The 11557-nt window shown below is 40.1% G+C and overlaps 1 pseudogene; it reads left to right on the forward strand.

Annotated features, from left to right (window-relative positions):
- The window catches only part of LOC106093053 (nucleolar protein 56-like), a 74116-nt pseudogene extending 68343 nt beyond the window's left edge, over positions 1-5773 (forward strand).
- The last annotated feature ends 5784 nt before the right edge of the window (positions 5774-11557 follow it).

An 11557-nucleotide genomic window follows, 5' to 3' on the forward strand; every position in this document is an offset into this window, starting at 1 on the left:
CGTTTCGGCGTGAGACAAGATCCTCAGCATTGGAACTTCTGGCTCTTTGGAATCGCTTCCTCAGACGCCTGAATTTCCGCCGCATTGTTTCCAGCTCACGGGTCCACCACTTGACTTGGTTTCGCCTTCGACGTCTGCCAAGGAGGGCATCATTTACCGCGCTCATCCACTCGTCTACCTTAGCAATTTGGTCATCTAAAGACAATGCTGATGCAGTCTCCCTAAAACTTTCCACATATAAGTCCCAGTTCACGTATTGATCTTTCCAGCACCTGGATCGTTCAGTCGTAACCCGAGTCCGTCAATCCCTGGAAGTGACAACAATCTCAACAACACACCAACGTCATTCAAAGTTAACCATTCGCTGAGCAACTGCCCACGATGGCGATTCTCATGACCAAGCGAGTGCTGGGTCATTTTCGAGAACCACATCGGGGATTTTGCTTTGTCGTTTAAACTTAGGATGAGCGGATTGCTACTCGCGAGTAGTAGCACCGTATCCATATATCCAAGATAGGGATCCAAGTCGGCGCTAACCTACAATAACGTCCTACCACACCGCCCTTCTGCACATATGCAGACTCCCCACTGGCTATAGCTACCCACCGCACAGTCGATGTCGCCGTCATCTACAATTATCGCAGAGTCATCCCCGCTGTCAGTAAAGACTCCCATCCCCCCGGCAATCCTACAACATTACCATCCACTACATATGGTTCCTGTACCAGCGCGACAGAGCAACCAGCGCTGCGCATGGCATGACCCAACTCCTGCGTTACCCCTCTAGACCGCTGGCAATTAAATTGGAAAAATTTAATCACCATGACGATCCTTAATGCCAAACTAGTATAGATCGGACAGGCCGCGGAGATGATCATGTGATCCGCCGGCAACCCCTTGAAAGCACAATTCCTACAATGAACGGGATTCGGACAGGCCGAAGCCACATGTCCGCCCAATCCACAAAGGCGACAAACATCACCCTGCGCGCGCCAATCCCGTACCCTGTGGTCGAAACCCATGCACCGATGGCATCCGAAGACCGCATCCTGCATCCGGGCGGTGAAACGAAACCACTTCACGTACGCCCCCTCCTCGCACAACTTATCCGCCACCCTCGGAGTGCACTCCGGGTAATGTTGGCAGCGCCACCCTCAGGCTTCCAAGGCGCGGAAGCCAAACGCAGCGACCGGCGACCGACCGCCCCGCCATCTCGAATCGGTCGGACCCCGTGAACCCTCACCCCAAATGTGGGGCCCACCTCCTCTACCACCTTCTTACCAACCTTCGCGGAAGTTGTCACCACCTTCCCCTTGCCCTTCACCAACACTGACCACCAGCTGCGTAACCGGCACAGACGGGACGGCAGTGACAGCGACGGGGGCAACAAACGTGCCAGTACGTGCGTTTACAGCAGGGGCAACAGGCACCGACTGTGAAACAGCCGGACGCTCACCCACGCCACATACACCCACCAACGCGCCGCGAGCAGCCATCGCCTCGTACGCCGACAACCTCCTCTTAATCGACTCATTCTTTAGTCCCTCTTCGCCATGGCGCCACTTATCCCAGCCTCATATACAGTCCCCACTAAGGCATCAGTCACCTCCTTCATCTCGCCAACCGTGACTCCCTGCCTCCCATGGGAGGGCAGAGTGGGAAAGTAGGCCCTACGAGCGCTACTTTCCCACTCTGCCTTCCTGGGAGTCGATGCCCCACCTTCACTGGCAACACCACCCACAATAACACCACCATCAACCACTGCACTGGCACTACCACCAGCGCCATCAACCGCACCAGCTGACTTCACATCAGCTGTCTTCCGACTGCCAGATGGCGATTCACCACCTTCTCCTTGACAACCGCCACACCAGGCGAACCTAGTTTTATGCGCTTCCCATCTTCACTCCCACTCTCCACCGACTCCTTCCTCATTTTATACCGTTCGGCACGGGCCACCGACGAATCGGTACTAATAGCACTACTAATCCGACGTCCCCCCACCTCCTACACTCCCACTCTGCCCCTTCGATCTCTTCACCATCATCTTACAAATCCTATCCAGACTCGAAAGAACTCCTCCAAAACAAACGCTCCCAAAAAAAAAAATCACTCCAAAATCACTTATTTCACTTTCACTTTAACTTTCAGTCACTACTAACTCTATCCAGTAGAACCGGCTGTCTTGGGATTGTCTTGATCCGGATCTTGGCGAAAACATCATAAATATTATCTCGTTGGAGGCCGCCGTGGCGCTGAGGTTAGCATGTTCGCCTATGAAGCCGAATGCCTGGGTTCAAATCGCGGCGTGAACATAAGAAAAACTCATTATAAACAAGTAAAAGCGTGCTAAGTTCGGCCAGGCCGAATCTTATATACCCTCCACCATGGATCGCATTTGTCGAGTACTTTTCCAGGCATCTCTTCTTAGGCAAAAAAGGATATAAGAAAAGATTTGCTCTGCTATTAGAGCGATATCAAGATATGGTCCGGTTCGGACCTGTGTAAAAATTCAGCCAATTCGAATAAGAATTGCGCCCATTGGGGGCTCAAGAAGTAAAATAGAGAGAACGATTTATATGGGAGCTGTATCGGGCAATAGACCGATTCAGACCATAATAAACAGGTTTGTTGATGGTCATGAGAGGATCCGTCGTACAAACTTTCAGGCATATCGGATAATAATTGCGACCTCTAGGGATCAAGAAGTCAAGATCCCAGATCGGTTTATATGACAGCTATATCAGGTTATGGACCGATTTGAACGTTATTCGACACAGTTGTTGAAAGTAAGAATAAAATACGTCATGCAAAATTTCAGCCAAATCGGATAGGAATTGGGCCCTCTAGAAGCTCAAGAAGTAAAATCCCCAGATCTGTTTATATGACAGCTATATCAGGTTATGGACCGATTTGAACCATACTTGGCACAGTTGTTGGATGCCATAACAAAATAATACGTGCCAAATTTCATTCAAATCGGATAAGAATTGCGCACTCTAAAGGCTCAAGAAGTCAAGACCCAAGATCGGTTTATATGGCAGCTATATTAAAATATGGACCGATATGGCCCATTTGCAATACCAGCCGACCTACACTAATAAGAAGTATTTGTGCAAAATTTCGAGCGGCTAGCTTTACTCCTTCGGAAGTTAGCGTGCTTTCGACAGACAGACAGACGGACGGACGGACAGACGGACGGACATGGCTAGATCGACATAAAATTTCGCGACGATCAATGGCAGCTATATCAAAACATGGACCGATATGAACCATACTTGCCAAAGTTGTTGGATATCATAACAAAACACGTTGTGCAAAATTTCATTCCAATCGGATAAGAATTGCGCACTCTAGAGGCTCAAGAAGTCAAAACCCAAGATAGGTTTATATGGCAGCTATATCAGGTTATAGACCGATTTGAACCATACGTGGCACAGTTGTTGGGTATCATAACAAAACACGTCGTGCAAAATTTCATTCCAATCGGACAAGAATTGCACACTCTAGAGGCTAAAGAAGTCAAGACCCCAGATCGGTTTATATAGCAGCTATATCAGGTTATGAACCGATTTGAACCATACTTGGCACAGTTGTTGGATGTCTTAACAAAACACGTCGTGCAAAATTTTATTCAAATCGGATAAGAATTGCGCCTTCTAGAGGCTTAAGAAGTCAAGACCCAAGATCGGTTTATATGGCAGCTATATCAAAACATGGACCGATATGGCCCATTTACAATACCAACCGACCTACACTAATAAGAAGTATTTGTGCAAAATTTCAAGCGGCTAGCTTTACTCCTTCGGAAGTTAGCGTGCTTTCGACAGACAGACGGACGGACATGTTTCACGAAGATCAAGAATATATATACTTTATGGGGTCTCAGACGAATATTTCGAGTAGTTACAAACAGAATGACGAAATTAGTATACCCCCAATCTTATTGTGGAGGGTATAAAAAAGAGGCCTAATATTATCATTGAGCTAATACTCGAAAAGAACTGCACTCTTTGATATGAGATAAGTATCTCCTGTTCCTAATGGAATGCTCATGTGAATTTTAGTAGGTTTTCTCCTCTGTAATCATTGAGCTAATACTTGAAAATAACTGCACTCTTTGATATTGTTACCTGATTTCCTCTTCTCGTTACAGTCACAGCTATACGTTTTGTATGAACATGCGGCTGGGTACGCTTTGTTCTGGGTGAAGGAGTTTGAGAAGGTGGCCATGTTTTTGCCTCAAGTGGAGTCGTCTGTAACTGATTTAGCAACATTCAATTCCATTGTTAAATTTGATGGATTTGCTCCCTTTAAAACGGTCATATCAACTTTTGAAAACATTAATTCTATCTATGAAGGTATTGTGCCACAAGACTTAATGGTATTCTTGGACGATTTCTTCTCAAAGCTAAAGAAAAACAAATGCCAACTTGGCATAGGCGATTCGAAATTGGGAGCTGCCATTACCGAAGCAATCGGTGTACAGTGTAGCCATTTTGGTGTAGTTCCAGTAATATTGAGAGTCGTTAGATTTCATTTTCACAAATTGATTAAAGGCGAGATTGAATTTTCAGTATATATCTGAACATTTAATGGCTAACATCCATGTTTTTATTTTCAGGTTTCACTGACAAGTTGGCTGGTTTGGGCCACAGTTATTCTCGTACCAAAGGTAAGTTCAATGTTCATAATCATAACATGATTATACAGTCCATTGCCTTATTGGATCAGATGGACAAAGACGTCAACACATTCTCGATGCGTATACGTGAATGGTCACTGTGTCCCTGAGTTGGTTAAGATTGTACCTGACAACTATATTTTTGCCAAGGCCGCAAAATTCATTAAAGATCGTAAAACACTAACACAAGATAAGCTAGAGGAATTGGAAAAAATGATAATGGATTCGACCAAGGCACAGGCTATCATTGATGCCGTCAAGATATCCATGGCTATGGATATATCTATTGTTGATCTAATGAATATTGAACTTTTTGCGGAACGCGTGGTGAAAGTTTCGGAATACCGTAAGAAACTGTCAACTTATTTACACAACAAAATGGACTGTGCAGCTCCAAATCTGCAATCGTTGAATGGTGATCAAGTTGATGCCCGTCTGATATCTCGTGCTGGTAGCTTGACAAATTTGGCTAAATACCCCGCTTCCACGGTACAAATTTTAGGTGCCGAAAAGGATTTATTCATAGCCCTGGAGACCCGTTTAAATACCCCTAAATACGGCCTCCTCTATCATTCCTCCTTTATTGGGCGTGCCGGTTTGAAGAACAAAGGTCGTATTTCACGTTTCCTAGCCAATAAATGCCCCATTGCATAGCGCATTGATTGTTTCTTGCAGCAGCCTACTGCGGTGTTTCGCTAGACTTTGAAGCAGCAAGTGAAGGAGCGTTTGAAATTATATGAATTGCGTGAAGTTCCTCGCAAAAATAAAGAAGTTACGAAGGAAGCCATTGAAATGACATCCACTGTAACTCCTAATCCACAGCCAGATGAGGCGTCATCACAAAAGAAGAAGCGTAAGCTTGAAGAATCAGAAGTGGCAAATGGCAATAGTGCGAAAACACAATCTGATGAGAATGGTGCTGGAGAAGTTGCAGGGGCCGCTGATAACGGTGCAGATGGGTGACCCAAAAAAGAAGAACAACAATAGTAAAGATAACGAATAGGGTTCGTTATGTTAAATCTTCTTGCTTTTCCTAATTTTTATACCCACCACCGAAAGATGGGGGTATATTCATTTTGTCATTCCGTTTGCAACACATCGAAATACCCATTTCCGACACTATAAAGTATACAATATATATTCTTGATCAGCGTAAAAATCTGTCTGTTGAAATCACGCTACAGTCTTTAAAAATAGAGATATGAGCTGAAATTTTGCACAGGTAATTTTTTTGTCCATAAGCAGGCTATGTTCGAAGATGGGCTATATCGGGCTATGTTCGAAGAAGGGCTATATTATCCGATTTTGTTGAAATTTGGGACAGCGAGTTGTGTTAGGCCCTTCGACATCCTTAGTCAATTTGGCCCAGATCGGTCTAGATTTGGATATAGCTGCCATATAGACCGATCCTCCGAATTATGGTCTTAGGCCCATAAAAGCCACATTTATTATCCGATTTTGCTGAAATTTGGGACAGTTAGTTGTGTTAAGCCTTTCGACATCCTTCTTCAATTTCGCTCAAATCGGTTCAGATTTGGATATAGCTGCCATAAAGACCAATCGACCTACTTAGGGTCTTAGGCCCTAAATCGTCCGATTTCGCCGAAATTTCGGACAGTGAGTTGTGCTAGGCTCTTCGACATTTTTCTGCAACTTGGCCCAAATCGGTCCAGATTTGGATATAGCTGCCATGTATACCGATATCTCGAATTAAAATCTTGGCCCCATAAAAGTGCATTTATAATCCAACTTCACTGAAATTTGACACAGTGACTTATGTTAGGCTTTTCGATGTCCGTGTCGTATATGGTTCTGATCGGTCTATTTTTAGATAAGCTACTGTACTTATTAGTATTTGGTCCAAATCGGAACATATTTCGATATAACTGCTATGGGACACAAGGTATGCAATATTCACTGGATTTTGATGAAAGGTGGTTTACATATATACCCGAGGTGGTGGGTATCCAAAGTTCGGCCCGGCCGAACTTGGCGCCTTTTTACTTGTTATTTTTTATGTAGATATAAGTTTCATAAGTATTCATAACATGTTTAACATATGTATTTGTTGGATGTAACAATTTATGCAATAGAATTAAAATTGTTAACATTAGGAAAGTGGTCTAAACTACGGCATTTGTCACAGACTTTTTTTGACATTTTTCAACATAGTTCGTTAATATTACATTTCAATAGATTTCGTTCTTTTTATATGGTGGTTGCAGTGCGTTAAATTTTTGTTGGAAATCCTTCTTGACCTGCCTTCGCGAAAGAAGGCTATCCAAAAGTGTGGTTGTTGTTATTGTAGGATTGTTGTTGTTCTTGTCGCAGTTTGTTATGTTCTATCTTTCGTCTGCTTGAATTTATTGAGAATCCAGATCCAGGAACTCTGCGACTAAGATGGGGTACGTCCAGAGGAATCTGGGTCTGAGTCGAATGGGTCTGGCCGGTCACAATCGGGACATACGTAATTGAGCCAGAACTACTCTGGTTTGGCGGGGGAGGTCAATTTCTTCAGGTGCAATGGGAGGCGGTCGGTCTCCAAGGACTACATTCACCCGGTAGCTATTTACCGCATCTGCTACCGTGTCTGCATGAATGTTGTCTAGACCTGCTTTATATGCCACTTGATCTAGCGTTTCTCTCTTGTGGCGCTGAACCTCACGCTCTAGATCATGTAGATCTACCTTAAGGCTTCTGGGCGGTGCATATCTATCCATAAGATGATGATTTTGATGATCTCTGCGATAACATCCCAAAATGTATTGGTTAGACAGCATGTGGTTATGTCGTCGCACTGGTAGAATCTTTGTCTCCTGACGGAGGTGGTCCACTTGAGACCGTTGTTCGAAGGGCGGCATTCTGACAGATCTGAATATTATTCCACTGTGCGTCACAAAGCTGACGAGACCACACTGGCGCTGCATAACTTACCACAGACCGGCCAAAACAATAACACAATGTTTAATAATTAAATTTTTGTTTAATAAATATGCATTTTGCATTTCAAATTCCTGCTTTGTAGCAACACAACACGACGCACACTCATGGCGGAAAACACAATCTGTCACTCAGAGCTCTCTAATCACTGTCTGTCGAAAACAGAGTTACATAAATTACAGAGTTACAGATAGTGTACTCTGTTTTTGTTGTTGGGCAACTCCCACTACCTGTAAATGAATATATTTATAAATATAAATTTATTTTAATATGTTATTACCCCTATAGACACTATATATATATATATATATATATATATATATATATATATATATATATATATATATATATATATATATATATATATATATATATATATATATATATATATACATTCACCCCATTTCTCTACATATATATATATATATATATATATATATATATATATATATATATATTAATTATTTCTTCATTATACTTTTTACAGACGGTATCAATGACAATGAAGAGAGACTCTTAAAGGAAAAGAAATTTTTTCTTATTTCTTTTAGAAAGTAAAAAAGAAATATTTTTAGGCATTAAATTACACGTTTTATCAGTAATTTAATCCAATAAAATAAAAATTTTTTTATTAGTGCAAAAAATTAAAATTTATTTAATTGGTAAATATATTATTAGAAAGAAGGAACAACATTCAAATAAATTGTTTCATTGAGTTAATAATTGCTTCAATTGTCATAAATCCAAATTGCAAAATTTTAATTTATAATACAATTCGTTTATAGGCCCGATAGGAACGAATTTTTTAATTGAATGTACAAATATCTTAATTGAGCCATGTTCTTAATTTTTTCTGTCATTCATATTCCAGTCCTATTTGTCTTGTGGAGTTTTCAAGCTGCAATTTTTGTTTTTTCTTAATGTTTTAACGATTCGCTTGTCTGTTTTTTTGCAACATTTTTTAATCATTGAAGCAGGTACACAAACATCCGATTTCTATACGAAATGAATTTCGAAATCGTTCAGAATTCTGTACGAAGTTACGGAAGCTACATCCGATTTCAATACGAACTTAATTCCCATTGTTTAGAAATATTTACGAAGTTTCCGCAAAAAAAATCCCTTTCCGAATTTCCCAAGGTTTTTCTTCAGATTTCGTTCCGATTTTTCTCCGGAACTTCGACGTTTCTTTCCAAAATCATGTCAATCAGCCCATATGACTTCCGTAACGATTTCGATGTCGGATGTCGGACACGACTGAACAATTTTCGTACCGATTTCTGTCCGACTTATCTGGGGTATACTTTCGTCCATTTCTCTACATTAAAAGAGATATTTTTGTTATGATTTTATTGTGCTTGCTTATTCATGTTTCTCTTATGCTTGTCTTGTAGGTTTTTCAAGCTCGGTTCGTCACAGACGATTTGCATTTCTGTTTTTGTGTAAAATTTTTGTAATTATTTTATTATTGAACCAAGTAAATGTTATTTTCAAATTCCTAATAAATATGATTTATGTTTTTGTTGTTACACGCTCGATGTAAATATGGCCTAAACACATTGACAAGTGGGATGTTTATTTTTTATTACCTGCACTGTAAGAAATTTAAGGAGAAACATCCGATTTAAATACGAAATCATTTGTGAAATCGTTTAGAATTCTATATGAAATTTCGACTAACTAACTAAGTGTTTGTTAGTATTAGTGTAACTAAGTGTTTGTTAGTGTTAGTGATCTTGCTCACATGTATTTAATCGGGGTGAAAAAATATTATTTGTGGATGCATAAATAAGAAACTATTCGTATAAAAATATACTTCTAAAATAAATAAAAAATAAATGTTTCTTTTATAACAAACAATTGTAATAAATATGTACGAAGTACTAACGGTTTTGAAAGAAAGTGTTGTTTCTTTGGTCTTGCTATTACAACAACATTATTTTTATACAAGTGGAGGATGGCCAAAGGCCTTTGGAAAGTTGTGCTTATTTAACTAAAAATAGCAAAACACAACTAAATCTAATTATTTTTACAAATAAAAGCTGAAATCGTTTCTTTTTAAATAGTTGTGTGTTTAATTATTAATTAATTTCGAAGGGGTGGGGTTTGGTTGAAATTGCAACAACATCTCATGTACGTAAGCAGCTGATAAATTGGTTGGTGCCATATTAATTTTTATATGTAAATGGTAACATTTTGGCGAAAGAAACCCAAAAAAATCAAATGTGGTACCCGTCAAACCACTGAAAGAACGATTTATGGAAATTTTCCCCCAAATCAACGTAGTACCAACTTGTATGCTATTCTTCTTATAATGTGACATGTAACTTTTTATATATGCGTTTTTTGACATGTAATAAAATGTGAATTGATGACCGTAACATTGTCGAAGAGGAGAAAAACGAAAATTTAATAGAAAAAGAATAAACTCTTTTTTAAGTGAAGAAAAAATTCTTTGATTTCAATCAAATCAAGAAATAGCATCGTGAATTGTGGATTTACATTTTTTTTCGTTCGTAATTAACTAATTAAATTGAGATTATACGGAAAAGGCTGTCATGCGAAGAATGGAAGAAATGTTAAAGCAAGTCTTAACACAAATGCAGGCTCAACAGCAGCAGAGCAATTTGGCAATACAGGAGCTTGTTAAAATATTGGGAACCGGCAAAGTGTCCGAGGTCAGTACTGCAGCTCCTCCAGGCGCGGATAGTTCGGAGATTGTAATTGAAGCATTAGCATCAAACATCACCGAATTCCACCACGATGAACATAACCTCACATTCGACATGCGGTACGCTCGTTACGAAGATCTATTTAAAATCGATGGAAAGAAACTTGATGATGCAGCAAAAGTGAAACTCTTGTTGAGGAAGCTGGACACCATAGTACACAACAAATATTTACATATATCAGCTACATTTTACCAAAGCATCCAAGAGACTTCACTTCTGATCAACCCGTAACGATGTTTACAGAACTGTTCGGTCTTCATACATCGTTGTTCAATTTGAGATACAGCTGTCTGCAAATTACAAAAGATGCCGCAACCGATTTTATCACATACGCAGGTATTCTGAACAGACAATGTGAACAGATTAAATTGAGGGAATTGTCAATCGATCAATTCAAATGTTTAATTTTTGTAATGGGGCAAAGTCATCAGCAGATTTTAATGTTAAAACAAAAGTGAAAATTTGGAAAACGAGGGCGACTCTGTTACGCTGGACACACTTTCAAGAGAGTGCCAACGAATAATTAACCTCAAAGTGGATACCGTATTCATTGAAAAAGCAAACCATGCAGATACAAAGGCTAAACAAATAAAGAAATCACAGTCACCTAGAACTCCATAGTATCCTTGCCGATTTTGCGGTGGTCTCCATTTCGCTAATGGGTGTACGTATAAAAAACACAAATGCGAACATTATAATTTCTATGACCACAAATAAAGGTACTGTAATATTGCCAAAAACAAGAAAAAGATTACAAGCAAAAACAAGACACAAACTTTCAACAAGGGTACAAAAGCTGTATAGGAGACAAAAGGCATTTTTGTAGTAAATCAAGTAAACTCTTTGCGAAGTACATCACTGTTGAAGTAAACAACAACAACATGATTCTTCAATTTGATACCGCCTCCGATATACAAATTTTATCGGAAACAAATTTGTGAACTCTCAACATAGAAAATACACTGAATGTGACAAATCCGGCTAGAGGCGCAAATGGCGGACACGTACCTCTCTCAGGTCAATTCGAATGCAATGTCAAATTTAGAGACAAATTTGCATAGGCAACGTGCTACGTAACCCCAATCAAAGACTTAAATTTTATAGGTCTAGATTGGATTAACGCATTGAAGCTGGAGGACATGTCGATAATCGACATCTGCAACAACATACATGCTGACAAAGGGGAAGTGCTTTTTCGATA

This window comes from Stomoxys calcitrans, chromosome 1 (assembly GCF_963082655.1).
Source record: "Stomoxys calcitrans chromosome 1, idStoCalc2.1, whole genome shotgun sequence".
NCBI lineage: Eukaryota > Metazoa > Arthropoda > Insecta > Diptera > Muscidae > Stomoxys > Stomoxys calcitrans.